General features: G+C 40.7%; 1 non-coding gene across 1 annotated transcript; it reads left to right on the forward strand.

Moving 5' to 3' along the window:
• On the forward strand, positions 1-107 carry LOC112712451 (small nucleolar RNA R71). The gene has a single exon (XR_003157800.1). It is a non-coding gene; the product is annotated as a small nucleolar RNA R71 (small nucleolar RNA).
• Positions 108-7,584: the final 7,477 nt, after the last annotated feature.

Below are 7,584 nucleotides of genomic sequence, written 5' to 3' on the forward strand. Positions count from 1 at the left end.
ATCCGGTGGTGAGGGAAAGCTTCTAATCACTTCTTGAATATTTCCCAGTATTTATACAAGGTCTCCCCATCTTGTTGCACAATACAAGAGATCTCTCTTCTTAACTTGTCTGTTTTCTGAGGAGGGTAAAACTTTTCCAAGAACTCCTTACGCAACAAGTCCCAGTTGGATCGAGTTTCACTCTGCTGAGTATAAAACCATTCCTTTGCTTTTCCCTCCAAAGAGAAAGGGAAGGCAAAGACCAACACTGCGGATTCATCCGCCTTATGTCTCCTTGTGGTTGCACATGCAACTTGGAAATCCTTAAGGTGCTTCAACGGATCTTTCCCAGGTAGCCCATTGCACTTGGGAAGCAAGTTGATTGTGCCAGACTTAAGCTCAAAATTTGGGTCCAAGGCCGGATACAAAATCTGAAGTGGTTGCAAGTTAAGATGAGGTGCTCCAGTTTCTTTCAAAGTAATCCTTCGCGGAGGTTCCGCCATGACGGTGTCACCTGAGTCACTCAAAGACAATTCAGTACTCCCCACAGATGAATATAGAGTCTCCTCGTTGATCGGAGAATGAGAGTCACAGACGGTTGGTGATAGTGAATGGGAGTGATCCTCAAGGGAACCCGATTCACTATTCACAAATGCTAGCCAGCGCCGAGCTTGCCTTATACGAGTTAAAGTTCTTTCAATTTCCGGATCAAAAGTGGCCAAGCTCGGGTCTGGAAGCAACTGTGTCATTCAACTGAGGAGGCAATGAAAGCATGCAATTATGAAAAAGTAAAACACAAGCAGGCAAGTGAGCAAAAGCTAACTTAACAACTTATAACTACTAAAATTACTAAAGAGGAAAGTAGTATCTACAACTAGTGCCAAGTAGCAAACCAAAAATCAAGTATTCACACTATTCACATATTTACACAACCAAAATCATGGCACTCATTGCACTCAAAGTGAAATTCCCCGGGAACGGCGCCAAATTTGACGGACGGCCGAATTACATAGGTTAGGAATTTGGTTATCAAAATGGAATCGGCATTGTAAGTATAGTCCTAACCCAACAAATTGACCGTCAATCAAATGTTATCACAATTCAAACCAAATATAAACCGAGAGTAGTTAGCTCCCGGGTCGTCCTCCCTATGAATCACTCAATGGCAATGAGTGTGCAAATTTTGGTTGTAGTGATCAAGGGGTTTTCAATGAAGAGATGAACATATACAACAATAAAAGAACATGTAAAATTGTAATGATTGAACTAATGAAGCAATTAAAGAACCGAGTGTGTAATATAAACAAGTAAAGTATTAAAGAGATTAACATAACAAAATATGAAAGATTAAAAGCATAAAAAGGGCTATTTGCTTGGAGTGAGCTAGGGATCCTTTCCTTGTTGGAACCACAACTATGACAATTGTAATGGATTATTCTCACTTGATCAACCCTCATATCGAAAGATAAGTTAAATGAGCATAAGTGTCCTTAACCCACAAATGCTAAATTGCTTGCTAATTGCCTTAGCAACAACTTAGGGTTAGTGGGAACAAGAGCAATTAACAATCCAAGAATTGACACTAAATGTTGGACATCCCAACTCTAGGAACCCAATTGTTCACTTTACCCAAGCCAAGAGGTAAAAACTTAGCCTAAAATCATGTTTGACATTTTGTCAAACACTTAGTGGGAAAGAAGCTTAAACATGGTGAAAATGAGAAAAGACTTGAAATTAAAAGCAACAATTGATCTCAATCAACAAGAATGACATAAGAAAGCATAAAATGAACATTAAACATCAAATTCATCAACAAGAAATTTAAATTGCAAGAGAGAAGTAAAATTGAACTATAACTTGCATTAGAAGAAAATGTAAGAACAAAGTAACTAGAAAAAGTAATAACATGTGAATACTTACAATGAGACTTAGCAAAATTCAAGATCAAAAAATGGAAAACGGCAGTTGAATGTAAAACCCTAATGAAAACCCTAGTAGAGGTTGAAGAAAACTTAGAGAAAAACTAAACTAAAACTTCCTACTACGACTCCTAAAACTACCCTAATGATATGCTAAGCTATTCCCTTCATTCTTCATCCAATATGAGCTAAGAGACTTCAGAAATGGGCCTCCAAAGCCCTCAAATCGTGAGTCACGTGCCTTTTTAATGAAGTCATGTACGAACACCTGTGCGGACGCACAGGCGTGTGCGTCTGCACACTTTGCAAAATTTCCTTCCTGTGCGCACGCACACTAGGCGATGCTTGGCTGGACGCACGACGCGCTCTGATTGGTCCACGCGCTCTTGATTGGGTTCTTGTGCGGACGCACAGGGGGCTGTGCGCACGCAGATGTCTCAGAACTCTTCTCTTTTGATTCTTCATGTTTCCTCCACTTTGCATGCTCTCTTTCCATTTTCTCCAACACATTCCTACCTTACACACCTGAAATCACTCACAAACAACATCAAGGCATCAAATGGAATAAAAATAGATCAAATAAAGCATAAAAGATCATGTTTTCATAATCAAGCACAATTTGGGAGGAACGATCAAAAGCATGCTATTCAAGGGAATAAGTGCAAGTTTATGTGATGAAATCCATTCAATTCTAGGAAAAAATCATCGTCAATTATGGATTCATCAGTCGGCTACATAAATCAAACAATGCCATTGTGCTCTGTCATGTATCACGTCTACAGAGAGACCGTTTACACGTAAATCTCGTTTGACAACCTCATAGATGGTCTTCTTACGTCTTCGTCTGCCTTTCACACCTTGTCCATCTTCCATCTCATCCACCCTCCTGACTAGGTGTTCTGTCGGTCTTCTTATCACATATCCAAATCACCTAAGATGCAATTCAACCAACTTTTCCACAACGGGTGCTACTCCAACTCTCTCCCTTATATCTTCGTTCCTTATTTTATCCAATCCCGTATGACCACTCATCCATCTTAACATCTTTATATCTGTCACACTCAACTTATGTTCGTGCTCCCCTTTGGCTGTCCAACACTCGACTTATGTTTAAGGCTCAAGGATCTCCTTCTGTACACATGGAGAAGAAGCATGAAAAGCTTCTCTCAATATAGAGTCAAACAGAGCCCTCACATTCAAACTCTAAGTTTGGTGTTGGGAGGTTCTAACCATGCTCTGAACATCTGTGCAGCTCCATGAGAGCTCACTGTCAAGCTATTGACATTAAAGAAGCGCTTATTTGGAGGCAACCCAATTTTTATTTATCTATGTTAAATTTCCATTTTCCATTGTTATTTCCTATTTTCTTTAGGTTGATGATCATGTGGAGTCATAAAAACAACTGCAAAAATCAAAGCAAACTCAAAAACAGCATTAAAAATAGCACACCCTGGAAGAAGAGCTTACTGGCATTTAAACGCTAGTAAAGATAGCAAAATGGGCGTTAAACGCCCAGTCTGGCACTATTCTGGGCATTTAACACCAGAAAAGGGCACCAGACTGGCGTTTAACGCCAGAAAAGGGCACTAAGTTGGCGTTCAACGCCAGAAAGGGAAGAAAAGCTGGCATTAAACGCCAGAAATGGGCTGTAATTTGGCGTTTAACGCTAGGATTAGCACTCAGGGGGCATTCACACACCAGAATGGTGAAGGGATGAGAAAACCTTGACACCACAGGATCCCCACTACCTCAACTCACTCTCTCTCTTCTTCACACATTCCAATAACACCCTTCCCCAAATACCCTTCACCAATCACCTCCACCTCTCTTCCCCATCACCTCTTCACCACTCACATCCACCCACTCTTCCCCAAAAACCCCACCTACCCCACCATTCATAATTCAAAAACTTTCCCTCCCAAACCCAACCCTAATACATGAAAACTAACCCTCTCTCCACTTCTATATAAACCCCTCACCCCTCATTCATTTTCACACATCTTAACCACTTCTTTCCCCCCTGGCCGAACCACTCACCACTCTCCATCTCCTCCATTTCTTCTTTTTCTCCGTCCTTCTTTCTTCTTTTACTCGAGAATGAGAAAACCTTTTATGTTTGGTGTGGAAAAAGCATTGCTTTTTGTGTTTCCATAACCATTTATGGCACCTAAGGCCGGAGAAACCTCTAGAAAGAGGAAAAGGAAGGCAAAAGCTTCCACCTTCGAGTCATGGGAGATGGAGAGATTCATCTCAAAGGTCCATCAAGACCACTTCTATGAAGTTGAGGCCAAGAAGAAGGTGATCCCTGAGGTCCCTTTCATGCTCAAAAGGAATGAGTATCCGGAGATCCGACATGAGATTCGAAAAAGAGGTTGGTAAGTTCTCACCAACCCCATTCAAGAAGTCAGAATTTTAATGGTTTAAGAGTTCTATGCTAATGCATGGATCACCAAGAACCATGATCAAAGTGTGAACCCAAACCCAAAGAATTGGCTTACAATGGTTCGGGGGAAATACTTAGATTTCAGTCCGAAAAATGTAAGGATGGCGTTCCACTTGCCAATTATGAAAGAAAAGGCATGCCCCTACACTAGAAGGGTCAATTTTGATCAATGGTTGGACCAAGTCCTCATGGACATATGTGTGGAAGGAGCTCAGTGGAAAAGAGACTCCAAAGAGAAGCCGGTTCAATTGAGAAGGCATGACCTTAAACCCGTGGCTAGAGGATGGTTGGAATTCATCCAACGCTCCATCATTCTTACTAGCAACCGATCCGAAGTGACTGTAGATCGGGCTATCATGATCCATGGCATCAAGATTGGAGAGGAAGTAGAAGTTCATGAGGTCATATCTCTAGAACTCTACAAAGTGGCTGACAAAACCTCCACTTTAGCAAGGTTAGCCTTCCCTCATCTCATCTGTCACCTATGCAATTTAGTTAGAATTGTTATTGATGCACAGAAACTTGTCTCTCAACAAATTTCCCTTCGGCAAGTATACCAAGCTGTTGTCAAGTAAAAACTCACAATAGAGTGATGTCAAATCCCACAGGGATTGATTGGTCAAGCAACTTTAGTTGGAGGAATGTTCTAATTGAGCTAAGCAGAAATTGAGTTGGCAGTTGCAGAAAATTAAATGGCGGAAAAGTAAATTGCAGAAAGTAAATTGCAGAATCTTAAATAGGGATTTGGGGAGATGAATATAAAGATAAATGGCAGAAAGTAAAGAGAATGGGTAAGATCAGAAATGGGGGGTTCATTGGGCTTAGGAGATGTTGCATTCTCTGGATCAAGTTCATTCTCAACTCTTCCTTAATCAATGCATTCATTGATCTCCTTGGCAATCTTAGGTGATTGGATCCCAATTCCTTGGCAACCCAATCTCTCTAAGCTTGAACAATTGCCCAATTCCTTGTTTTAATTATTCATGGGAAGAGATGAAGTATGGTCACTGATTATACCACATGTATTTCCAAATCAAAGTGTTGGGAGGATTCTATTTCACTATATCCGTCCAAACCCCAATTTGGTCCAAAATGAGAAAGCATTTCTAGCATGATCTCCTCATCCCTTTTCCAAGGCTCAAAGGAGATCCAATTATGGAGAGTTTCTTTTCCAAGACAACTAACCAATTGATTTAGGATCGAAAGCTTTCTAGAAATCAAGAGAAAAGAAAGAAGAAGAAGAATGAAAACTATAATTGATCCATCAAATTACAACAGAGCTCCCTAACCCAATGAAAAGGGGTTTAGTTCTTCATAGCTCTAGAAATGGAAGATGATAGAAAAGAGTACAATCTAAGCAAACTAGAAATTGCAGAAAAGTAAATATACAGAGTGTAGTTCTCCAAAAATGCCAAGCTTCTTTCTAGTTCAAAACAACTCCTATATATACTACTCTTCTTGATCTTCTAGTCAGCTCTTCAAGTCTTGGATATGGGCCTTTGATCTTGAGTTGAAGTAGTTACAATCTCCAGTGGGCTCAGTTTTGCTTGCAAAAAAAGTGAGTCAGGCATGGGTAGACGTTAGTTAGGACGTTAGTGGTGTTAACGTATAGTGAAAATGTGGGTTCGAGAACATTAGTGACGATAACCGTTTTCTCTAACGCTCCAAACCAAGTTGATCCACTTTAACTTCAACGTTAGTGGCACTAACGTGAGCACTAACGTTGCCTCTTGGTCCTTCGCAAACGTTATTGGTATTCGCCTTTACCAATAACGTTGCTTCTTAGTCCTTCGGAAACGTTATTGGTATTCACCTTTACCAATAACATTGCTCTTTGCTTCTTTTCCCCACGTTAGTGATCCACATTAGTGTAACTAACGTGGCCCTTAACGTGGGCATGCCCAAGCTTCGAGAGTATTAGTGACACTTATCTTTGTCACTAATGCTTCAAACGCCCCTTCTTCCCACGTTAGTGCCTCGCGTTAATTGCATTAACGTGGCTACTAACGTGGTGGTGATTACCATCTCCAACGTTAGTGACAAAGGTGAATGTCACTAATGTTGGCCTATCATGCCTTGCTCCACGTTACCCTTCACATTAGTGGTCTTAACGTGACCACTAACGTGGGCAATATTGGCTTAGTCCAACGTTAGTGACAAAGGTGAGTGTCACTAACGTTTGCGATAGCTTTCTCCTCCCACGTTAGAGTCCACGTTAATTAGATTAACGTGAATCTTAATGTGGCTAAGTGTGCTCTTTTTGGAACATTAGTGGTATTCACTTTTACTACTAACGTTGGAGCTCCCCTTTTCCTCCACGTTAGCTACCACGTTAATGTAATTAATGTGGCAACTAACGTGGGCTATGATGGCTTCGAAGGCGTTATTGGCGATCACTTTTTCCATTAACGCTGCAAGCTTATTCCCATTCCACGTTAGTGGTCACGTTAATTAGACTAACATGGCTGCTAACGTGGCTCTTCCTTGCTTCCTTTGTACTGAAATCAAGCAAATAAAGTGCATCAAAGCTCTGTTCCAAGTCATGAGATCATGCATTATCCATTTTATCATTCAATTCCTGCATAATTCTCATGAAATCATGTAAAGTTCACAATGTTTGCTTGAATCAAGATGTAAGTGTATATCTACCCAAAACTTGCTTATTTACTAATAAATTGCATGAAACTACCCTAAAAAATTAAAGAAAAGGTTAGTGAAACTGGCCAAGATGCCCTGGCATTGCAACACCAAACTTAAAGCTTGCTTGTCCCTAAGCAAGTACTGAAGCATAAGAATGATGAATGAAAGAACAAGAGAAACAAGTTCTTATTATGGAAGTCAAGTTCTTGGCTTATGGGGTTTCATGCATAGCAACTTAGGTTCATTCCTTTACTGGATTTCAGGTCCTTATCATGCTCTTGACTACTTGCTTGATTGCATCCTATGAGATCCTTATTCATTGATCCCCCCTTCCTTTCAGGGTTTATTGCATTCTTTTAGGCTAAGTGCTCTGTGAGAGGGTGACTCTTTAAGATAAGCTTTCAGCCAACACTCCCAAACCAATTGATTCAAGGTGTTAGGTGTTGAGACACCCCTAAGGACCTACTCCCTCAACTCTCGCTCCCCCATACATGCACACCACAGGCACATGGTTTATTATTTTCCTTCTTGAGACCTTGGTGTCCAGCACTTCTTTGGGTTACTAAGTGCTCTGTAGCAAAGATTGCTCTTGATAGTGGACTT

This window comes from Arachis hypogaea, chromosome 1 (genome assembly GCF_003086295.3).
Source record: "Arachis hypogaea cultivar Tifrunner chromosome 1, arahy.Tifrunner.gnm2.J5K5, whole genome shotgun sequence".
In the NCBI taxonomy this organism is placed as follows: domain Eukaryota; kingdom Viridiplantae; phylum Streptophyta; class Magnoliopsida; order Fabales; family Fabaceae; genus Arachis; species Arachis hypogaea.